We start from the raw sequence: 25712 nt of genomic DNA on the forward strand, positions 1-25712 counted from the left end.
ATCCTTGTTAGTATTTGTTTTGTTAATGTCTTATATTTTAGCCATTCTAGTAGGCATGCATTGGTGTCTCATTGTTTTAATTTATAATTCCCTAATGACATATGATACTGAGAACCTTTTCATATGCTTATCTGCCATCTGTACATCTTTTTTTGTGAGGTGTCTTTTCAGATTTTTGTCCATTTGTTGGATTGCTTTCTTACTGTGTTTTAAGAGCTCTTTTTGTATATTTTAGAGAATAGTCCTTTATCAGATATGCACTTTGTAAATATTTTCTTGCTATGGTTTGTCTCATCATTCTCTGAATAGTGACTTCGACAGATCAGAAGTTTTCAGTTTTAATGTAGTTCAACTTATTAAATTTTCTTTTATGGCTCATGGTTTAGGTGTCATATCTAAAGTTATAATCAAACCCAAGGATACCTAAATCTTATTCTCGGTTATTTTCTAGGTTTTCTGTGGGTTTAGTCAGTTTTTACCTTGCTATAAAAGAATACCTGAGACTGGGTAATTTATAAAGAAAAGAGGTTTATTTTGGCTCATATCTCTTCATGCTGTACAGGAAGTGTAGTACAGCATCTGCTTCCAGTGAGAGCCTCAGGAAACTTACAATCATGGTTAAAGGCAAATGAGAAGTAGGCACATCACATGACTAGAGAAGGCACAAAAGACAGAAAGAATGGGAGGTCCCAGACCCTTTTAAACAATCAGATTTTTTAATAAACTCAGAGAACTCACTCATAATCATTAATAGCGTGATGAGATTAATGAGATCTGCCCTGTTACCCAAATGCCTCCCACCAGGCTCCACCTCCAGCACTGGGGATTACATTTAAACATGAGATTTAGAGGAGACAAATATCCAAACTATATCAGGTTTTATGTTTTGCATTTTGGTGTGTGACCCATTATGAGTTAATTTTTCTGGTATATGTAATGTCTGTGTCCACATTATTCTTTTTCTTTTTTTTCTGCATGTTTCCCAACTTGTGTTCCAGCATGTTTACTGAAAGATTGTCTTTTTCTATTGAATTCCCTTTGCTTTTTTGTCAAAGATCAGCCAATGCATTTATGTGAATCTATTTTTGGGGTGTCTATCCTATTTAATTTGTCTATTTGTCCATCTTTCACAATGTCTTGATTACTATAGATTTATGGTAAATCTAAAAGTAGGTTAGAGCCAGTCTTCCAACTTTATTCTTCTTTAATATTACATGGGCTGTTCTGAGTCTTTTGCCTTTCCATATAAGCATTAGAATCAGTTTGTTCATATTCACAAATTCTTCTGGAATTTTTATTGAGATTGCAGTGAATATATAACAATTTGGGAAGAACTGACATCTTAACAATGTTAAATCTTTCCATTAATATAGGCTATCTCTTCATTTATTTAGATCTTTCTTTTCTTCCATCAGTATATTTTAGTATCATTTGTGTAGATCTTATATATATTTTGCTAGTTTGCTGCTAAGTAATTTTGTTGCTTTGGTGCTAATGTAAATGGCATTGTGTTTTTAATTTCAAATTTTAGTTATTCATTGCTATTGTAATAGAAAGAAATTAACTTTCATATATTAAACTTATATCTTCCTACCTTTCTATAATTATTTATTAGCTTTGGGGTATTTTTTCTTTGAGATTTTCTATGTAGACAATAATATTCTCTGTGATCTAAGATAACTTTCTTTTCTTCTTTCAAATTGGCATGTATTTTATTTCCTTTTCTTCTTTTATTGCACTAGCCAGGTCTTTCAGTATAACGATGAATAGGAGTAGTGAGAGAAGTATCATCTTATTCCTGATTTTATGGAGGAATACCTAGTTTGTCATCATGAAATAGAATATTATCTGTCAGTTCCTTGTAGATGTTTTTCATCAGGTTGAGGACATTCCTCTCAATTCCTTGTTTTCAGATCAGTTTTTACTTTTTATCATTATTGGCTATTGGATTCTATCCAGGGCTTTTTCTGCAGCTACTGATAAAATTCTGTGATTTTTCTTCTTCAATTTATTTGATGAATTACACTAATTTTTCTAAGTGGAACTTGCCTTGCATACCTGTATAAATCCCACATGGTCACAGTGTATAATTTTTTTCATATTGTTAGATATAATTTACTCACATTTTGTTTAAGGTTTCTGCATTTATGTTTATGGAAGATAACAGACTGTAGTTTTTTCTTGTAATGTCTGTCTCTTTTGGGTATTAGGGTACTGTGGTCTTATAGAATGAGTTAGGAAGTAATGATTCTGCTTCTGTTTTCTTGAAGACATTGTGGGAAATTTGGGCAATGTATTTCTTAAATGTTTGCTAGAATTACAAAAAATTTATTTTTCTTTCTCTTTCATTTTTTTTTTTTTAGAGGAAGTCTCACTGTGTCAGGCTGGAATGTGGTGGCATGATCTTGGCTCATTGCAACCTCTGTCTCCTACGTTCAAGAAATTCTCATGCCTCAGCCTCTCCAGTAGCTGGAATTACAGGCATGAACCACCATGGCTGGCTAATTATTATATTTAGTAAGAGATGGAGTTTCACCATGTTTACCAAGTGGTCTTGAACTGTTACCTCAGGCAATCGACCTATCTTGGCCTACTGAACTGTTGAGATTACAGGCATGATCCAATGTGCCGAACCAAAAATTTTATTTTTTTAGACTTTTTTGTCTCAATCCTCCATATGTGGAATCATTTTTATTATTCAAGCAATATATCCTTTAATAATCCCTTCAGTGCACACTTGTGTGTAGAAATTTTTTTGAAAAATCTTATATCTAAAATATTTTTATTTCATTGTTGTACTTGTTTGTAAAATTTTAGTTTGGTAAATATATTTCCTTGACACTTGGTGATTTTATTATACCATTTTCATCTCATTGTTATTTTTGTTGGTAAATAGTTTGCTATCCATTCTGACTGGACTTGTGTTTATTCTGTTGGGTCTCATCCCAGGTACCAGTTTCTTAGTACTGATTTTTTTTTCCCTATTTGGAAAATTTTAAGATGTTATTCTAATAATTTTATGTCTCAGTAGAATTTCTAAAAATCATCCTTGGAATTCTGGAAACACTTAAAAGCTGAAGAATTATATCTTCAACTAAGGAAAATTTTCCTTCTCTATTATATAAATATTTTCCATTCTCTCATACCATAAAAAAGTAATACTTCTTACCTTCTGTTTCATAGTTTTTATGTTTATATAGCTTTCTGTTCCATTCTGAGACTTGATCTCCCATTGTAGTAAGTTATTCTTTAGCATCTCTACAGTTTTAGTTATTATTTTGTTTCAAAGACTTTATTTTATATTTAATTTTGATTTTTCTGATTCGTTTCTGTGTCTGCCTGTCATTCTTTCATAGCATCTTCTCTTTATGGATTTATGCCCTCTTGAAATGTATTTATTTTAAAAATCCCTTTTTGGTTCTTTGTAAATTCCCTAGTTTATTGATTCTGTGGACTCTATTTTATGGAATTAATGTGTATTTTTTTTCTTATACGTATTCTGGACAATTCTTCACTCTCACTTCATGAAACACTATACGTTTCATTAGATCTGAATCAATATTTAGATTTGTTTCGCAGTTCAGTAATTTTGTAACTAAAATTTGGGATCAATTCAGACCCCCATAGTAATCAGTGCATGTGCTTGTGATTCTTATAGTATGGGTATTCTCTTTTTCCACATGTGTCTGGGTAAGCTTTTTGTTTGAGACTGCTACAACTTGGCTCCTGAAATTTCAAGTCACTGTTTACATAAGTAATATCCCTTGTTTAGGCCCAAGCTCTGTGCAGGGAGCCCAGTGCTTTTTCACTGACTAGTGATGGCATCTCCTGTATCTACCATCTTTCCAAGATTGGCTTAAAGCCTCAGTCCCTAGGGCATACATCCAGTCTCATTTCCCCACAGTCACATGGCTTTAAATCTTACTGGGTTTTCTCTTGGTTCCAAACAATCTTAACTGAGAAGTGATAAATAAACCTGTGTATACTCAATTTAGCATCTTGACTGGAAGCCCAAGAAACTATTCTTTTCTGTATAAAAACCTTCCTAAGTGAAGCTTAAGTGACTAATTGGCTGCTACTGAAGTTCTCAGGTATAATTTGGAGTGAATGTCTTGATGATTCCTTGTTGAGCTTTGTTGAGTGTTTGTTATTTTTTCTAATAATTACTCTTTGTATACTTACATGCTTAGCCCACAAGTTAAAAAGTGATTTCTTAGTTGCTGCTTCAGTTTTCCTGATAGGTGAAAATGGAATACTGGAGCATGGTTTTTCTCTTTAAGGAATTCTCATTCTCCTTTAAACTTCTTGTTTAAACAGGGATCTTCTGAGCAAGTAGAGACCCCCTCAGTAATTACTTAAATTTCTGTGCCTTGAGCTTGTCAAGCATATCAAGAGCAAATCTGAATAATGACTGGATCGTTTAAGAGTAATGTCTTTGTCAAACAATTACTGTCTTATAGCTTAGAAGCACAGATGAAAATATAGATATAACCTTATAATGTATTAATATTGATCCAAAATCTTGTTCATTTATTGACCCTCATTCATCTAATATGTACTGAATGCCTATTGCATGCCAAACATTGCAGTGGGAACTGAGATACAACACTGAAAAATTCAAATATGCTCAATGCCTTCATGGATTTTATAATCTAATGGCAGAATGGACAAGCTATGACCCACAGGCTGCAGGAGCACAGCTACATTAATTTGTTAATGTATTGTCTATGGATGCTTTTTCATAAGAGCCAAGTTGAGTAGTTTTAACAGAGACCATATGCCTGGGAAAACCTGAAATATTTACTAACTGGTTCTTTACAGAAAAGATTTGCTGACCAATGGTCTAACTAATGACAGAGACACTAAATAACTAAATGCAAAACTTCAAGTAAAGTAGAGTTACTGAGAAGGAAGAATAGAGAGTCTTGGCATAACCATGAGAGGCACGTCTTGTCTGAGGAGACAAGGCAATTACAACTGGTCTAATGGTCACTTAAGAATGTATAAGACTTTCCCAAAAGCTATCAGGGAGAAAATGGAGTCACTAAAGCCTTTGGGACAAGGAGACAGCATGTGGGAAGCACAATACAAAACGGAACAGCATAATACAAGGCAGCACAATAGAAAAACAGAAAGAAAGATTGTTTATCTAAAAGAGTAAGTTAGAGTGGCAAAACAATTGGTGTAGAGAGGAAGGCAAGGATCAGGTCACACAAAAGCTTGTAGTTTTTGTTAGTTCACACTTTTTATTAGGAATAGTGAGAAGAAGTCTTTGAGGGGTTTTCAAGCACAAAAGGGACATTTAGAGGTCCACTGTAATATTCTAGATGATAGAATGGTGAACTGGACTTGAGTGATGAGCAAGATGATACAGGAGGTAGATTGAACTTGATGTGGGTGTTTTAGGAAATATAGAAATTACCATGATTCCCATGTTTCTACTTCAGACACTGTCATTTACTAAGATTGGGTAGAAAATTCTGAGTTAAATTTTAGGGGTACATTGAATGAGAGATGTATATTGAATTTGCAGCTGGCTATGACAGTCTAGAGCCAAAAAGAGAGATAGGTATGGGTAAAAAGGTGGTAATTTTTAGCTATTTTCTTTTTCCAGAATGAACTAAAACAACAGAAAATACCTGTGGTTGCTTGTGAGTTTTAATTGTAGTGAGCTCTTATATGAAATGTGCTTTGCTGTAGTCTTATAATATCACTAAGTGTTTTTGATCAGGGAAACATCTACTGAAGTTCGCTTCTATTTCTCTGGGGTAAGTAGGCAACAATAAAGAATGAAATGGGTGGTGATGCAGAAGGAAATAAGCATTATATAAACCCCTACATGCTACAGATTTGCTCAAAGTATAACATATTCTCAGCCCACAAAATCAAAATTTTACATCTAGACTTCTCAAATTGAGTAAAATAGTATATGTTCAAAATGTGACTAATATAAGACTTATGATAGAAACTGATAAAAATATTGCATATATAGAATCTTTGTAGTGATACAGTTCTTCTATCCTAATTAATGCCCTTCTAGATGTAATTTTCAAACCATGCCTCTGTTAGGTAAAATAGCTTGTTAGTAGGTATCCTTATCTGTGCCCCTACCCTTTCAGTGCCCATCTTGAATCCCCCAAGACCAATAGCTTATTTCATTAGTATAACTTCTGGGATGATAGAGTACTACTAATAGTATAAAATATTAATCTATGTGTGCTTATATATATATTTATATATCCAGTTTTAAAGAACGATGCCAATTCATCAGTGTTCAAGAGACTATTGTATCATTAATATGATGGTTTTTGATATGTGATTTGCTTACACTGTTTGCATAAGTTATGGAAATTTATACAATAGCCCAAGTATCAATCAAACACAAATCTAAAAGAAGAAAAGTGTTGACAGGCTAATTTTTCTGCATTTTCTTGAGTTTGTATTGTGAAAACAATATTTTCATTCTTAGGACTAACAGAGATGTTTAGAAATGGTCCCAAACCACAAAAGGGCTCAATAAACTTGCACTCCCTAAATAGAAATAGCTGCATTTGCAGACAGGTCTAAAATAGTTTCCACACTACAGGGTCATTGATAGAAACATTAAATATGAAAATTAACATCTTAAACCCAAGTCTAGTGGATAAGTTAGGTTATTCTTTATTGGCAAAGAAGTGACAAAATTCTGTTAAGAGAAAAAGAATGGGACATTTTAACTACTCTTTAAATCAATGGTCATCTGAACAAAGAAACAGCCAGTATCTTTATAAATGACTTGCAAAATAGAATGAGATTTTATGGTGAAACCTCTTATCTGTATAGATGAGATATTAGGGTATAGTAATTTTGCAGTTATGTTGTAACATTTTAAAGATAAGAGCTAAAAGTAACTGGTGATAAGATATATATAACATTTTGAAATTTAAAAAGACTAAAACTCATAGGTCATAATGTAATCCATTAGAGAGAATTAGAAGTCGTGAAATATTGCTTCAAGCTTAAGAGTGATGCTTTGGAGGCTTAATCAAACTGAATTAACTTTCACAAATGTGACTCTAAGGTAGGCTGCTGATTATCATACTCAATTAGTGGGCCCTCTGTTTTTCTAATGTTTAATGGTCAAATTTGGATACATCCAGTCAAGGACAGCTGTGGGTGATTCCTTCCAAGCTACTCAATTCAGTTCCTGCCAAGATTTCCCCAGTGTCAATTGTGATGTCAATTGTAATGTTAGTGTTTTCCAAAGAGGGCTTGTATATTAAGAGTATTTTCCAAAGGAAGATTTTAGATCTGACAATTGAAGGTTTTGTATTTGTTTGAATCAACTATTTTAGTTTTGAGCTTTACACTATAATTTTAGAAAATAAACTGGCATTTCAGCTGTGATACCCTGTGGGTGACAGGATTATAGGGGTAATTTCAGTCTTTTTTTATTATTATTTTTTGAGATGGAGTCTTATTCACTCTATCAACAGTGTTGGAGTGCAGAGGTGAGATCTCAGCTCACTGCAACTATTGCCTCCAGGGTACAAGTGATTTTTCTGCCTCAGCCTCCCAAAGTGCTGGGATTATAGGTGTGAGTCATCACCATGCAGAGCCAATTTTAATTTTTTTGTGCTTTTTCAGTTTCTAAGATAATTTGCATTATTTTTATATAATTATGTAATTAAAATAAGAGATATAAGTAGTTAAAACTTAAGATCATGCTAAATGGCATACAATTAAAAATACCAGTTCTTGCTCCACCTCTCTTTATTTCCAACACTTGTTCATTCTGCTTTTTACCTCCATATTTGATGAATACATGGAAATTCATCATATTATTCAATCTATTTTACATATAAAACATTATATAACAAAGTGGTAAATAAAACAAAAATACCATTGAGAGATAAAACAAATGAATAAATAAAAATATAAAAAATATTTGTATTGCTATTCAAAATTTTTTAACTTGAAGATATATTCTACTGATTGTTACAAGAGAAAGCTGTTGCTTTGACATTTTTTTTCATAATTTATCTCCCACTCCCACTATAGTAGTCCATTATCATACTCTTTAAAGAACTACCCCAAACTGGGTAATTTATAAAGAAAAGAGGTTTAATTGACTCACAATTGGCAAAGGGGCCTAATAATCATGACAGAAGGCAAAAGGGAAGCAAGGCATCTTCTTCACAAGGTGACAGCAATGAGAAGAGCAGAATGAAGGGGGAAGATTCTCTTATAAAACCATCAGATTTCATGAGAACTCACTCATTCTCATGAGAATAGCTTGGGGAAGATCACCCCTATTATTCTATTATCTCTACTTGGTCTCTCCCTTGATGCATGAGGATTGTGGGAATTACAATTTAAGGTGAGATTTGCATGGGGACACAAAGCCTAACCATCTCATTCTGCGCTGACTCCTCATGACTCTCATGTTCCTTTCACATTTCAAAACCAATCATGCCTTTTCAACAGTGCCCCAAAGTATTGATTCATTCCAGTATCAACCCAAAAGTCCAAGTCCAAAATCACATCTGAGACAATGCAAGTCCCTACTTCCTATGAGCTTGGAAAAATCAATAGAAAGTTAGTCACTTTCAAGATACAGTGAGGGTACAGGCATTAGGTAAATGCTCTCATTCAAATGGGAGAAATTGGCCAAAACCAAGGAACTACAGTCCCTGTGCAAGTCTGAAATCCAGCAGGGCAGTCAACTCTTGAAGCTCCAAAATGATCTCTTATGAATTTATGTCTCACTTCTAGGTCACACTGATGCCAGAGGTGGGCTCCCATGGCCTTAGGCTGCTCTGCCTCTGTGACTTTGCAGGATACAGCCTCTCTCTTGGCTGCTTTCATGGACTGGTATTGAGTTTCTGTGGGTTTTCCAGATGGAAGGTGCAAGCTTTGTGGATCTATCATTCTGGGGTCTGGAGTATGGTGACCTCCTCCTCACAGTTCCACTAGGCAGTGCCCCAGTGGGTTCTCTGTGTGTTGGCTCCAATCCCACATTACCTTTCTGTACTGCCTTAGCAGAGGTTCTCTATGAGGGCTCCACCCCTGCAGCAGACTTCTGCCTGGACATCCAGGCATTTCCATACCTCATCTGAAATCTAGGCAGAGGTTCCCAAACCTCAGTTCTTGACTTCTATGCACCCAAAGACCCAACACCATGCTGAAGTGCCAAGGTTTTGGGCTTAAATCCTCTGAATCAGTGGCCTGAGCTGTATATTGGCCACTTTTAACCATAGCTGGGATGCAGGGCACCAAGTTTCAAGACTGCACAAAGCAGCAAGGCCCTGGGCCTGGCCCACAGAACCATTTTTCTCTGCTAGATCTTTGGGTCTCTAATGGGAGGGGCTGCCATGAAGACCTCTGACATGCCATGGAGACATTTTCCCCTTGGTCTTGGTGATTAACATTTTGTTCCTGTTTACTTATGCAAATTTCTGTAACTGTCTTGAATTTCTCCTCAGAAAATGGGTTTTTCTTTTCCATCACATTGTCAGACTGCAAATTTTCCAAACTTTTATGCCCTGCTTTGCTTTTAAACATAAGTTCCAATTCTGAACCATCTCTTTGTGAATGCATAAAACAGTGCTTTTTTGAGCACTCAAGTCACTTCTTGAACATTTTGCTGCTTAGAAATTTCTTCTGCCAGTTACCCTGAATTATCTTACAAGTTCTAAATTCCACTAATCTCTAGAGCAGGGGAAAAAAATGCCACTCATCTCTAAAGCATAGCAAGAGTCACCTTTATTCCAGTTCCCAAGAAGTTCTACATTTCTGTCTGAGACTACCTCAGCCTGGACTTCATTATCCATATCACTATCAGAATTTTGATCAAAGCCATTCAACAAGTCTCTAGGAAGTTCCAAACTTTTTCACATCTTCCTGTCTTCTTCTGAGCCCTCCAAACTGTCCCAGTCTCTGTCTATTATGCAGTTCCAAAGTCGATTCCACATTTTTTGATATCTTCATAGCAGCATCTCACTCTCTGTGGTACCAATTTACTATAATAATCCATTTTCATACTGCTACAAAAAACTTCCTGAGACTGCATAATTTATAAAGGAAAGTTGTTTAATTGACTTACAGTTTAGCATGGTTGGGAAGGCGTCAGGAAACTTAAAATCATAGCAGAAGCAAAGGGGAAGCAAGGCATTTTCTTCACAAGTTGGCAGGAAGGAGAAGTGATGAGTGAAGTGGGAAGATCCCTTTATAATATCATCAGATTGCATGAGAACACACTCATTATAACAAGAGCAGAATGAGGAAAACTGCCTCCCATTATTTATCTCTACTTGGTCTCTTCTTGACATGTGAAGATTATAGGGGTTATGGGGATTACAATTACAGATGAGATTTGGGTGGGAACACAAAGCCTAACCATATTATCCACTCCCACTTTTAACACACACATTCTCAATCTTTCCCTCCCTCTGACCTCCCAGAAATTAAGAGATTACATTATTTTGCTTATATCTGTATTTTCCAAAGCTCAGCTATGTGGTATACTGGAATGTGTTCACTCTTTTATATTCAATCGCTTATATTTATCTGTATGTATCACTAATTCCAGAAATCTGACAGAGCAAGATTTCTTGCTGATTTTTGTGGTCAAGCACATCATTTAAACTCTGTTAATTTTGCTTTTGAGGGATTTTTGTCAGAGTGTTTCACTCTCTTCTGATCTGGATCAGAATCTTTTGTCTTTGGTGGGTTTTGAATATCCTGGGACTTCTCTTCATCGTGTGTGTGTGTGTGTGTGTGTGTGTGTGTGTGTGTGTGTGTGAGAGAGAGATCCTATTTGCTGGATGCTATGACTTCCTTTTGCTTGTTGCATTGTTTCAGTAAAGCACATTCTTTAGTAGCTTACTAAAAAAGGTTGCAGGGCAGTTTAAATTTTACAAAAGCTTAAATGCCTAAAGATGCCACAATTCCTTTCTTTAATTTGATGATCTCCTAGCTAAGTGTAGAATTCTAGACTGCATGACATTTCCCTTTTGTAGAAATTACCTGATTGTCTTTGTAAACCAAAAAGTGACCAATACAAATCTCAATTGATTTAGAGTTTTATTTTGCCAAGGTTGAGAATGTGCTCAGGGAAAAAGAAGTACAAAGTCTGTGTCTCATACTTTTTCCAAAGTGGATTTTGGAAACTTCAATATTTAAAGAGGAAAAAAGAAAAAATAAAGGTGGGAGGGTAGGCAATGGAGCAAGTGGTTTTATTCATGTGAGGCTTTGATTAGCACTCAGTGAATTTACATTTTACCCATGAAAAGATGAAAGTGGGAGGAAGTCAACTATGCATACTTCTCATTCTCAGTAAATCTACATTTTACATAAGATTAAAGTCAGCATGTGAAGTTACATCTATTCAGGAACAAAAGGAAGTCAGGCTTTTGTTTAGTTTTGTTTTTTCCATGACTCAGTTCCCCGGCTTTTTTTTGGTATGGTTAAGATTGGTGCCCCGACATTTTATTATTATTTTACATCTTTTAGCTTCTGGATACAAATTATAATGTCATATTGATTTTTAATTTTTTATGTGACCTAGAGCTTTTTTTCCCCAAATAAACTATTTCAGACCGCTGTCTTTATTTTTAGTGTTTCTGAAAAATTATAATCATGTGCTTGTTGCTGGTCACTTTTATCATTGTTCTGTGCATATATATATGTCACACTTATTCTGGAGATTGAGGTCTTCAATGCTAGAAATGTGTGTTGTTTCATTTCTTTAAAGTTTCCCCTATATATTTTCTCTTTTCACTTTTTCTGGATTTATTTTATTTGTGTGTTCAATCTCTTGGACAGAACTGCTAAATCATTTTTAGCTCAACTTTTCTGTTGAATTACTGATACCTTGTTAAATATGTACTCTGAATGAGGAGACCCCCCCCCCAAACGGGCTTTGTGTGAGCAATATGGTTGTTTATTCACCCGGGTGCAGGTGGGCTGAGTCTGAAAAGAAAGTCAGCAGAGAGTGGTTTTATAGGTTTGTGGTAAGCAGTGGAAAGTTACAGAAGTTACAGTTCAAGGTGGTTTTTGCAAGCTGGGAGGAGGTTATATAGTCTACAGTCACGAGGTCTACTTGTCAGTTGAGCAAGGTTGGTAATAAAGTCCATTTGCCTTATCAGTTGAATTGGGAATAAGGAATAATGGAAGGATATCTTAAAGTTAATTAGGCCTGTGGGGGTTGGTCATTCTTCTTCTTTCTGTGGTTATTACTTCAGACTTTCTAGTTCCAGGAACTCATCTGGAGCGTACATGCATAGTCACAAAGGTTACGATAGTGTAGTCCATGGTGTAGTCAGTCAGCCTAAAAGAACTTACATTTCTGTCTTTTTTATATTAGTAATATAAAGGAAAAAGAAGAGCGGAGGGCAGTGGAAGATTAGGAAGGCTGGCACAGAGGGGTGATGGGCTGATGTTTCTCAGGGCTTCTTTGGGTAGGATTGGGGGCAGCATGGAAACCTACAAATGGGAAAGAATTTAGACTGCTGGGAGATCTCAGGGCAAGGGGTGGTATTGTGGGGTTGTTAGAAGGAGCACTTGTCATAGTGACTCATTGGTTATCACTTGTATATACTTTGTAGGAACTGAGATATTAGGCAGAAAAGGCAAGGTCCAACTAAGAGAAAGGTGTAAGAGAAGGAGAAAAATGTGTGTGAGGAGGCCTGCTAATGGAAGGAGCCATGATACCTAGTTAGAGGGTGGCCAGCTAGGCCCAGGATAACTGTTTGCCTGATTCGCTTTTGGGCTCTATCTTTTAATCTATTGATGGCATCATATACGATGCAGGACTGGTTTACATAAAAACAACATTCTTCATTTAAGAATAGGAAAAGACCTTCTTTGTTAGCAGTCAGTAAATCAAGACCTCTGTGGTTTTGGAGGACAACTATAGCTAGGGAGTTTACTTAGGGACAACTATAGCTTAGGGAGCTTGAAGAAAGGTAGTGATTGAGTTAATTCTGCAATGCTAGCAGAGAAATCATTAGAGAGGCTACAGAAGGTGATTGGGGTAGTAAGGCCTACTATGCCTGTGCCAAGTGCAGTAGTAATTCCTAACCTTACAGGAAAGGGGATCTATTGAATGACCCATTTGTGTCATGTTGGGACCACAAGGGGAACAGGGAGGCATTCATCTCAGTTGGCAAACTGAATTTTGGGAGTAAGAAACTAGGGTACAAGTGCCTGTCCATTTGGTAGAAAGGCAGATGTAAGAAGAAGAACCACAGAGGAAAAAATGTCCTTGGCTTAGACAGAACTGGAAGTGTAAACTGCAAAGGTGAGAAAGTGTTCTGAGGGGGCTAGGACTTTGGACCCAAATGCCAAGGAAACTGGCAAGGGCTGCAGCTGCTAAAGGTTGTAGTGGGGTTTGGTACAGTAACTGTGTGGAGGCAGAGCTTTTGTTTTCATGGTGTATAAGGAACCATTTGGTATCTATGAGTAACCATTCATTTTCATTAACAAGGCTAGGTATAAACAGGCAGGAAGAGGGGTCTGGAGGAGAGACTGATGACCAAGGGTAGGGCAGGCAAGGATGGAGTGAGAGACAGGATAAATGTCTACCTAGACTAAACTTGCTGTTGTCATTCTTAAGAGTGCTAGTAATTAGGGAAGGCCTTTCCATAATGCAAAGCTGGTATGTTCCTATTTCTTGGTTAATGTGGGTGACAGGACTTGGAGGTGACAGGGCTTGGAGGTAACATGGGTGACTTCTTTGTGTTCCTTTGTGTAAAGGTCTCCTAGGGGAATTTCACTAGGTGATTGCTGGGAAATGCATAAGGGAGCAACAATGGGGAAAAAGATGCCTTATGAAAGTACAAGGTATGTTAGGTTTATACAGGGTTTTACTTCCTCTTCAGGGATATGGGTGAGCTTAAGAGAAGTGGGGGAGAGAATTTGCAACTTCCACAAGGAGGCAAAGGAGTCAGGCTGCTTGTCTAATAGACACAGTTTTGTCCTAGAATGATGAACCCACTGGGGAAGGTCTTACAGACAGACAGCGGTTGGGGGTGCTACAGATGACCAGGAAGTGTCCTGTCCACCGAGGCTGTAGAGGCTGTAGAGACTGAGGTGTTAGACTTCTAACTAGGACTGACCTTCCGGCTAGGGTGTTCTCATTTGCCCAGGTATCTGAAGTGGGTTAGAGGAAATTAGCTTGGTGGATTTCATATCTGTCCTGTTGGAGAACTGGAAGATAGTCACCAAAAGAACTGGTGTCTGGAATAAGGGTAGACCCAAGCAGAAAGGTGTGGCCATACAGGAGCTTAAAGGGGCTATACCCTTGAGTTCTTTAAGAGTGTCTCAAATCCTGAGTCTTCTGCAGTGGATAACTTCGGCCTTGGCTGGGAGGAGAACAATCTTAAGGAGGGCCGTTATTAAGGGGGCATTGATAATAAAGGACCCCTGTGTGGTGAGAAAACCTCTTTCTGCCCATATGGCAGCATGGTGGTATAGGATGTGGAAGGTGTATTCAGAGTCATTATATATATTAACATGTCCTTTGGCAAGAGTAAGAGTACAGACAGGTTAGGGCAATCAGTTTAGCTTGCTGAGAAGTGGTAGAAGAGGGCAGTGTGGCAGCCTTGGTAATAGATGAGTGAAATACAACAGCATAACCAGCTTTGGTCAGTGCCAACTGACTGGGCTTCTATGAATTGCCATTAATAAACCATGGCAGGTGTGGTCTGGGTCTGGAATAGGAAAAAGAGAAATATGGAAAAATGGGGCAGATGCTTTATGGATTAGGGAGATATAGTCACGGGGTTCAGGGTTTGTGATAGGTGTTAAGTGAGACCCTAGGTTAAAGTCAGGACTGAGAGCAATGGTTACTGTGGGGTTTTAATAAAAAGTGTGTAAGGCTGGAGGAGGTGATGGGCTGAAAGGAAGTGTGTGACATGTGAAGAGGAAACAACTTTAGAGGTTGTGAGAGGTATAAAGAGTAAGTGAAGCATAGCCTGTAATTTTAGAGAATTCTAGGAGTATTTCAGCCATAGTGGCTGTGGTGTATAAACATGACAGCAAGCCTAGTTCTGTGAGGTCAAGCTGTTGAGACAAGAAGGCGACTGGTCATGGGCCTGGCTCTTGTGTAAGAATCCTGCAGCCTTTTATTTCTACTGTGTGAAGGGAGAACGGTTGGAAGAAGTTGAGGAGTGGACTAGCCTAGGAGTGTTTTTAAGACTTTCTCTAGAGAATGAAAGATAGAAAGGGGGAAGAATGTGGGGTCTATAGAGTCAGCTAAGTTTCCTTTTGTAAGTCTATAAAGAGGTTTGGTTAGGAGGGCAAAACCTGGTATCCAGAAGTGAATGTATCCTGGGAAAGGGCTTGACTAAAGTAAAGAGGGCTATCTCAGAAGCCTTGGGGAAGAATGGTCCGGGTTAACTACTGGGACTGGTGGATGTCAGGGTTAGTCCAAGTAAAGGCAAAAAGAGACTGAGAGGAGGAGTGTAAGGGGATGATGAAAAAGGCATCTTTCAGGTCAAGAATGGAATAGTGAGTTGTGAAACGGACTGTGGAAGATAGGAGGGTATAAGGGTTTGGTACAACAGGATGGATGGGAAGTACAATTTGTCTAATGAAGCAGAGGTCTTGGACCAGCCTGTATGATCTGTCTGATTTTTGGGTAGGTAGGATAGGGGAATTGGAAGGAGAGTTAGTGGGAAGTAAAAGGCCATGTTGTAGTGAGTGAGTACTAACAGGTTTTAGGTCTTTTAAGGCTTGTGCTGGGATGGGGTACTGGCACTGGGTGGGATAAGAGTGGTAGGTTTTAGGAGGATGATGAGGGGTTAGTGACTTGTAGCAAGGGATGGGGAGGTGGTGTCCCACACCCTAGGGTTAAGGTAGGGGGACATAAGGGGAGCTATTGAGGGAGGTATGGGTTCAGAAGGGAGGGTGGCAATGAGGTGTGGCTGTAGCCCAGGAATAGATAAGGAAGCAGTCAATTTTGCTTGGATATCTCAGCCTAACAGGGGGATTGGACAAATGGGGATGATTAGGAAAGAATGTGGAAAGGAGTGCTGGCCTAACACCAGACTTGAGGACTTTTGAGAGGCCTGGAGGCCTTGCCGTCAATTCCCACAACAGTTTTTGAGGCCAAGGAGACAGGTCCTTGAAAAGAAGGCAGCATGGAGTGGGTGGCCCCCATATTGATTAAGAAGGGATGGACTTACCCTCCAGCATGAGTTACCTGAAGCTTGGCATTCGTGATGGTCCAGGGGGCTTCCGAGATGTTTTGGCAGCATTAGTCTTCACCTGCCAAGGCACAGTGATGTGAGTCAGACAGTCCCATTTTCTAGTGGGGGCCCAGACTGATGGCGCAGGGCTTAGGAGAAATCCCAGGCTGCGGGCATTCCTCAGCCCAGTAGCCAGGTTTCCCACACTTGAAGCAAGGTCCAGGGCAGGGGGTGCTGGACTCTGCAGTCTGGGCACTTTGAAGTCTTTGTAAGTTGGTGGTGTGGCTGGCCTTTGTCTTACGGAAGAGGCTAGCTATAGTTTTTAGATGTGCTGCTGACAGGCAGCTTTTTCCATATTATTGAACACCTTTAAGGTAAGGTTGATTAATTCCTGTTGTGGGGTTTGATTAATTCCTGTTGTGGGGATAGATTTTTATTTCTGTAGCAGTTTTAATGTCAGGGGCTGATTGGATAATAAGCATTCTTAAGGGGTGAGAGTAGAAATAAGGATGACATTTAAGTTACTTCAGGTGAGATTATAAGACTGGGTTGAGTATTGGATGATCTGATGAAAAGAAGCCCAACTGTTGGCCGATTTGGGAAAGGTCAGGTAAAGAGAAAGGAACGTGCATCCTAACTATGACTTCAGCTCCAGCCACCTCTTGAAGGGGGAATTGTTGGGCAGGAGTGGAGGAGTTAGCCATGAGACTAAACTGTAAGCCGGACCAGGTATGAGGTGGGAGGTAACAAGAGGGACACAAGGAAGTGGGTTGTGGGCAGAGGAAGAGGCAGGAGGCTTTGGGTGGGGGTTTGGGCCTAGATCAGGGTCTGGTTTGAACAGGCAGGGAGGAGAAAGATCAGAAGGGTCAGTGGAAAGGGGAATTCTTTTACTGGCAGAGGTAGGAGGGGTGGATGGAAGGTAGAAATGAAGAATATGGGACAGGCTGCATTGAGATCAGAGATTAGGGAGGGATTGGAGTGTAAAAAAAATGCCTGGACATCAGGCACCTCAGACCATTTACCCATTCATTGACAAAAATTCTCTAGGTCTTAATGAATAGAAAAATGGAAAGGGCCATTTTCTGGCCAATCAGAATCATTGTTTAATTTGTATTGGGGCCAGACTGTATTGCAGAAAAAATTAAATGTTTTGGTTTTAGGTTGGGTGACAATTGAAGAGGTTTTAGGTTTTTTAGCATGCAGACTAGAGATGAAGACAGAGGAATAGAGGCCAGAATATTGCCCATAGATAAGTTTATTGAGGCCAGGCCATGTTACAGAAAAAATTAGACGTTTAGGTTTCAGATCGGGTGACAGTTGAAGAGGTTTTAGGTTTTTTAGGATGCAGACTAGAGGCAAAGACAGAGGAATATGTGGTGGAATATTGCCCCTGGCAAAGAAGATAAATTTTAAGGAAAGGAGTAGAGTAGAGATGAGAAGAAGGAGTGAGCAGCTACCAGGTAGCTTTTCAGTAGGCGTCCCCGACTGAATCCTGGGTTGTAAACATGGGTGAGTGATCAAGGCAGGCATCCCCGTGACTGACCAGGAACCAAGGAAAGACAGTCTTCCCTAGTTGAGTTCGTGACCAACATTAGAGTTTTTGAGTGCATGGATAGTGTCTCCTTCGCTTCTACTTAGAGAGGGAGACTTGTCTCCTTGGGATTTAAAGGAAAACGGGGGAAATCTTGTCTCCTTTTCTATAAAGGAAAAGAGAGAGAAAGATGGGAGACTGCTTACTTGATCACAAGGTGGCAAGAGGGTTCTTGGGCTGGTCTGAAGTGCTGAGATCACAGGTGGGTCTCTTCACAGAGGGAGAGCAGGGACAGGGGATCAGTCTCCCAAAGGAATACTCCTTTCCTGGGTTTTGGCACCAAATGTTAAATGCCTGCTCTAAATGAAGAGACCCCACAGACAGGCTTTATGTGAGCATCATGGCTGTTAATTCATCCAGGTACAGGTGGGCTGAGTCTGAAAAGAGAGTCAGTGGAGGGCGGTGGAATAGGAGTTGGTTTTATAGGTTTTGGGTAGGCAGTAGAAAGTTACAGAAGTTATAGTTCAGGGTGGTTTTTGCAAGCTGGGAGGGAGCTGTTGAGTCTGGAGTCATGAGTCAATATCAGTTGAGCAACATCAGTTACAAAGTCCAGTTACCTTATCAGTTGAGGCAGGAAGAAGGAACTATAGAAGAATGTCTCAAAGTTAATTAGGCACCACAGTGGGTGCTCATTCTTCTCCTTTTTGTGGTTTTCCACTTAATTCAGACTTTCTAGTTCCAGGAATTCATCTGGATTGTACATGCAGGTTAAAGAGGTTACCATGGCGTAGTCCATGGTGCAGTCAGCCAGCCTAAAAAACTTTACATATCCATTTATAATTTTCTAAATATTTTTCTGGTTTTTGAATGTTATTTTTATGTACCTTCTGTTCTTATTTTTATTTCAAAATTTTCATCACGATAATTTAGATTCACATGCAGTTTTAAGAAAAAACACAGAAAGTTGTACATACATTATTTAGAACTAGTGGTAACATTTTATTAATCTATAGTATAATATTACTGTCATGGTATTGACATTGATATAATCCACCAAACTAATTCTGATTTCTCCAGTTTTCACTGTGCTTGCATATGAGTGCATTTGTGTGTGTTTAGTTCTACACAGTTGTATCATATATGTAGGTTTGTGATTCAACCACCACAGTCAAGTTTCATCATCACAAGGATGGCTCATAGTACTCTTTTATAATCAAACATACACCCTCTTAATTCTCTAACCTATATTCTTAAAATTTTATCTTTTCAAAAGTGTTATTTAAGTTTAGTCATACAATAGGTATCTTTTTCAAGACTGACTTTGTTCAGTAAGGATAATGCCTTTGTGATTCATCCAAGTTGTTGGGTGTATAGTTCATGCCTTTTTTTTTTTTTTTTTTTTTGCTGAGTAATAGTCCATGGTATGGCTTGACCACCATGTGCTTAACTGTTGGATGGCACCTGGGATGAATCCAGTTCTTGGCTATTACAAATAAAGCTGTTATGAACATTTATACACAGGTTTTTATGTGAATGTAAATTTTATTTTTCTAATTGTCCAAAAGTACAGATGCTAGGTTGCACAGTGATTGTCAATTTAGTTTTAGCTTTGTTTTGTTTTGAGACAGAGTCTTGCTCTGTTGCCCAGGCTGGAGTGTAGTGGCATGATCTCAGCTCACTCCAACTTCTGCCTTCTGGATCCAACCAATTCTCCTGCCTCCGCTTCCCGAGTAGCTGGGATTATAGGTGCATTGCCACCACCAGGCTAATTTTCGTATTGTTAATAGACGGGGTTTTACCATCTTGGCCAGGCTGGTCTCAAACTCCTGGCCTTGCAATCCAACTGCCTCAGCCTCCCAAAGTGCTGAGATTACAGGCATGGGCCACCCTGCTGGGCACCTATTTAGTTTTAAAGGAAACTGCCAAATTGCTTTCCAAACTGTCTTTCATATTCTTACATTTGCATCAGTCATGTATATTTTGATTCAGTTTCTCCTCATCCTCACCAGAATTTGGTGTTATCACCATTTTTTGTTTTAGTCTTTAATATAGGTATGTAGTGGTGTGGTTGTAATTTGCAATTCCCTGTTGACTATGAAGCTGAACATTTCATATGCTTCTTTTCAGTCTATATATATATATATTCTTCATTGCAATATCTTCATGTGTTTTGCCCATCTTCTAATTGGATTGCTTTTTTCTTATTGACTGCAAATGATGAAATCCAATTTATCTTTTTTTTTTTTTTTTTTTTTTACAGTTTATGATCTTGGTGTTAATCTAAGAATGTGTTGCTTAGTCTTAGATTCTGAATATTTTCTTCTATATTTTTTATAAATGTTTTATAGTTTTATGTTTATCTCCATCATCTATTTTAATTTTTGCTTAAAGGATGAGGTGTGCGACAAAATTCATATTCTTACCTACAGATGTCCAGTTGTTCCAGCAGCATTTGGCAAAAAGTTTATTCTTCCTCCATTGAATGGTTCTTTTACTTTTGTAAAAAAAAAAAAAAAAAAAAAAAAAGACAAGACAAGATACATTTGTGTGGAACTGTTTCTTGGTTTTCTACTGGGTTTCTTTAATCTCATATCTATTGCTTTGATCTTCTTTATTGTCTTAAAGGTCCCTGAGGCTATTTTGAGTTTTATTTTTTTAGTCTCTCCTCTTTCAGATTGTTTGAATTCCACTGTTCTCTTTTCGGATTGACTGATAGCATCCCGTCATCTACACTCTACTATGGAGCCTATCCAGTGAGCTGTTTGTTTTTTTATTGGATTTTTTTAAGTTTATAAATTACATTTGGTTCTTTGTTATAACATCTATTGGTTCTCTGAGATTTTTTATTTTTTCATTTGTTCCTAGAGATTTTGTAACAGATTATTGAATTATTTTTTATGACAGTTGTTTTAAAATTCTTGTTAGATAATTTTGACATCTGATTTACTGTGGAGTTAATATAAATTGATGGTCGTTTCTCATTAAAGTTGTGATTTTTCTTGATTCTTCATATGACAGGTGATTTTTGATTGTATGGTAGACACTAATTTATTATGTTATGAGACTCTGAATCCTGCTTAAATCTTTTATATTACCAGTCAGTCACCCTGTTAAGGGTTAGCATACAGCTGTCTGCCCATTTTTCTAGGCTATGGTCCCAGTGACCGTTTTTCAGAACCTTTATGATGTTATTTTGGTCTGCCTGGTTTATCTGCTGCAGCTGGGGCTTCCACTGACCCCTTCTGGTACAGCCCGAGGAAATGTGAGTGGGTTTCCCAAGCAGAGTTGTCAGATGTTTCTTGTGGGTGGAGGGGTGTGGTGGTATGCTCCCATGAGTATCCCTTGGCTGTTCCAGTGTCTCTGGTCAAGGGACAGGAATCTCAGGACTCTGAGATCAAAGAGACTTCCCAAGGCCAGTTCACTTGTTGAGACTGGGTCCAGCAGTCTCAACCTGCCTACCTCCATATTTCTTGGTAAAAAAGAGGGTCTCCGGCTCAATGGAAAAGAAGAACACTTTCCCTGGTAGCTCATTCTGAGTAGAACATACAATTAATCTTGCTTGCAGTGATTTTGGGCTAACAACAACCTCAAAGAGACTTTTCTCCTGAGAAAAAATTTCCCCATATGGGCTGCTTTCTTTTGCTAGGCTTGGGGATTGGAAGTACTGGATTTGAGTCACCATCTCCTGTTGAGGAGGGAGACATAAGATGTCCCAATGCTCTGTTGTTCCTCCAGTCTTGGCTTCTCAAACCAGTTCTTCTTTCTTGCTACCGTTTTGAATTCACCTCTGTTGTATCTTGCATTATTCCCAGGATTTACAGTTATACTCTGTGAGAATGAGCAGGGAGAAACCAGTTCCTTCCTTCTCTTGTTTTTATTTGTAACTGCAATATCTTGTTTGTGTTCTTATTTTGTAATTACAGTATCTTTTGTCTTTTTGAGAATCATAAAGTTTCTTTTTAAACATTATTTGCCTTTCTGTATTTTATGTTTTCTCTGTTTTTTTGTTTGTTTTACTCTCAGACATTCATGTAAGGTCATTCTTATATAACTGGTGTTCTTTGCCTACTTCCTTTTTTTATAATTGTGAGGTTCCAAAATGATGAAAAACAATTCTGTAAAAATCTACTGGAAAGCAGCCTTATTCCTAATCTCTCTACTCAGTATGTCTTATACTCTACCTATATCTATGGCTAGTCCAAGACTTCCCTGACTTAACACTCTAGAAAGCTAACTAATCATATTTTGTCTTGTTGTGAGTTGGTGATTCCATTATTTGCCTAGTTTAAAATCTGTACATCTAATTGTTCTTTATAAAGAAATGTATCTTTTGTTTTCAGCTCCCCGTTGACCCTTGCTTGGTCTTTAGAGGTATCTGATGTTTCTACTTCCGGAGCCTTTGGGGAGTTTTCAGTGTGGCATGACTCTACTTCCTCCTGTGCAAGACAGGCTTTAGTCTTTCTTGACTCAGCTAAATCTACTCCCAGGTGTCCAGTTTACAAAATTTTGTTGGCATCTTTTCCTTCTATAACTTTTTGTCCAGTAGTTCATGGGTTTATGACTTATCTGTTTATATAATGTCATTTTGGTGGGACTACAGAAAATAAGAGAGATTAATTTATGTCTACATATGTTTACATATATTTATTAATTGAATAAATATTTATTAGATACATACCCTGTGTGAAGCACTCTTATAGATGCTTGATATTCACCAAAAAATTACTTCTCTCATCAATGTATGTAACAAATTGTAATCGTTATTTTCAAATTACATTAGTAATTGTGATTTGATGGAAGTATATCAAGTAAATAATTGTTAGAATAAAGTCATGTGTCCAAGCATCTGAGACAGACACAAGAGATCTATTTAAAAACTTAAATATATAAGACCTCATTAAGAATATAAGATTAGGAACCAGATAATCTAGATGCATGGAGAGATGGAGGTTCATAACTAAGTAGCAGTGTGAACTTATCATTAGTTAGTAGTAAGTAAAATGAAATAAATAGTAAGTAAAATAAAGTTCCAATAATAATGATACAATACCTTTTAAATACTTCTTAATATGAGTAAGGATTAGACACTATAAGCACATTATGTGTTATTTTGTGTTTCTTTTGTGGTAAAATATATATACAATTTAACATTTTAACTATTTTTAAATGTACAAGTCAGTGGCATTAGTACATTCACAATGTTGTGCTGTCATCCAACAGTATCCATTTCCAGAACTTCTTTTTTTATCATCCCATACAGAAACTCTGTGTCCATTAAACAATAACTCTCCATTTTTCCTCCCCTCAGCCTTTCATAACCACTATGAATTTGCCTATTTTATATATATGTCTCTATGAATTTGTGTATTTTACATATATCACATAAGCAGAATCATACCGTATTTGTCTTTTTGTGTCTAGCTTATTTCACTTAATATAATACTTTCAGAATTGACCTATGCCATGCATGGAGCAGAATTTCATTTATTTTTAATAATGAATAATATTTCATTATATGTATACATCACATTTTGTTTATCCTTTCATCTGTGGATAGAAATATGGGTTGTTTCCACATTTTGGATATATCTATTTGTATCTATATTTATATCTAATACCTAATACCTTAATGCTCTGACAGCAACATTAAGACACAATTGTTATCTCAACATAATCTCTTAATATATTAAACAAGTTAGTCAAAACACATGGCCAAAGATCACATAACAATTAAGTAGAATCTGTTTGAATTAATGTCTGTTTCATTCCAAAATGGGACAAAACTTTGCATACATAATTTCTAAAATTTAGGAGCTACCTCAGAAATGAGAAAAGAGTTTGAGGAGACTCTGACACTGATTCTTCAAACCTCCAGCTTTAACGAGGTCAACTCAACCTTTATGCGATTTACATTTTACTTGAACAAAAAATTCTGTCTAAACTAAACACAACTTTTAAAAAATGAAATAAAGGTCCTTATATCTCCAAATATAAAACTTTCAACAGTATTTATATTGTTAGGAAATAGATGCCTTAAATTTTGCAAGGATATTAAATAAGAAGAGAAAAGGGATAATGTTTTCTAATTAAGTTGAACAAACCCTGTAGAGAAAAACTGTGAGAGCCTGTAAACAATATTCCCAAAATATTACTGAGGTTTTTATCTTATGTGTTCCTCTGTATTATATCCACATTTCAATGGTGTCAGTCTATTTTACAACTGTACATTGTAGAAAACAAATAATTCTCATCTGTAGACATGCAAATAATGAATCTTATCTGATGAAATGCAATTGATTATTACCTCATGAAAAGAGTTTTGCTTTTTATTATTTATTTTATTTTATTTATTGAAGTTGGGAAGTCCAAGATCAAAACACTAGCAGAATTGGTGTGTAGTGTGGGTCCATTTTGTCATAGATAGTGCCTTCTTTTGTCCTCACATGTTGGAAGGGGTGAATAAACTCACTCAGGCCTCTTTTCATAAAATAGTATAGGCCTTCTGACCCAATTACATTCTGAAAGGCTCCTCCTTTTAACACTATTACATTGGGGACTAAGTTTAACAAATGAATGGGGGGCAAAAACATTCAGACCATAGCAGGTAAAGTCAGAGTTTTCATCAGCTGAAATGTTTTTGATTCTCTTTTTTTTGTCTTTATATGATAGCTTATATGTCTTTATATGATACGTTTATATGGATAGCTTTATAAGAAACTTGCCTCCTATGTTCTGTACTTTTTGAAATAACCTTAAATTATCCTCAGTTAATGTGATATTCCATATGGAAGAGATGAGAGATTTCTATCGTTTCTAGAGCTCTTACTTTCTTAGTTCTTTAGTTCTTTTGTTATTAATATTTATATATCAAGAAAATCAGCCCTTTAATCATAAAATGTGCTGCCAATATATTATCTAGTTGGTGTGGTTTTTTTCTTTCTAAAGTTTTGCTTTTTAAAACAAGTACATTTCTGACTGACCTGTGGAAGTGAGATCAGTATCTTACTGGATCCATCAGCAGTGAATAAGTTAAACAAAATATTTTGCAAGAGATCATTTAATATTTGGATGAGTCACATTACATTTTTATAAAAACTATCGTTTAGTGATTTGCTGACCTGAGATTGAGGTAACCGATCCAAGGCCTGAAGATTCACTCTTGGCCGAGTCTAAGAAAAATCCCTTCAAAAAGGGAATCCTTTCCTAGGTGCCCAGAAGAGTTTATGAAAGCACACAGACCTCACAGAATTCCAGAGCTGTACAAGCCGACTCTAGAGATCATGACTCCCTCTGTACTCTCCTAACATTGTAGAGGTGAAGCAGAAGCTTAGCAGCTCCACTAACATGTTCAGTCTTCCGGTAAGGGAGTTACAGACAGAGGCAATTCCAAGGCTCAGATTATGTCTCCTAACCTTACAGCAAGAGAACTCTGGCTTGGACTGGCATTTCCCACATAATGGAAAATATAGAACTTTTGTAAAACTATGCAGATGATGTCTGGAATAGAAAAAAATGAACTCTTTTCTGAACTGTATGAACACATCAATCCAATTATCAGTTCACCTCATTTTCATAAACTTTTACCTTGACATGACTCAGGTAACTTTTGGCTTTATTTATTTTCTAGGTTATTCATGTCATTGACATTATGCTATGTAAATACTGGCATCCTCAACATTTTAGGCTAATGGTCTTGTGAGACAAGTTTGTTCCAAATGGACTTCATTGTTATGTAAAATGTTAATAGTTTAAATTTGTGTTTTATAAATATCCAGAAAGGGTGTTAAATGTTAGCAGTTAGAATTGAACCTATCAACAATTTATCAGGAGACTTTGATCTGGAAAATCTACTTATCTGTGAAGAAAACAAATGTGTTTTTCTTCAAGGAAACAAAGGTCACCAACCTTATGCATCAGATCGTTTCTTAATAAATATACCATAGATGGCATAAATGACATTTCAATACAAATGAAAATTTTTTATTGTAATTTAATCATGTTAGGCAGAA

The 25712-nt window shown here is 37.1% G+C and overlaps 1 protein-coding gene across 3 annotated transcripts in view; it reads left to right on the top strand.

Annotated features, from left to right (window-relative positions):
• LOC144581569 (uncharacterized) overlaps positions 1-25712 on the top strand; it is a 690733-nt gene that overhangs the window by 628668 nt on the left and 36353 nt on the right. The window lies entirely within an intron of this gene.

Source organism: Callithrix jacchus, chromosome 2, assembly GCF_049354715.1.
Source record: "Callithrix jacchus isolate 240 chromosome 2, calJac240_pri, whole genome shotgun sequence".
Lineage (NCBI taxonomy): Eukaryota > Metazoa > Chordata > Mammalia > Primates > Cebidae > Callithrix > Callithrix jacchus.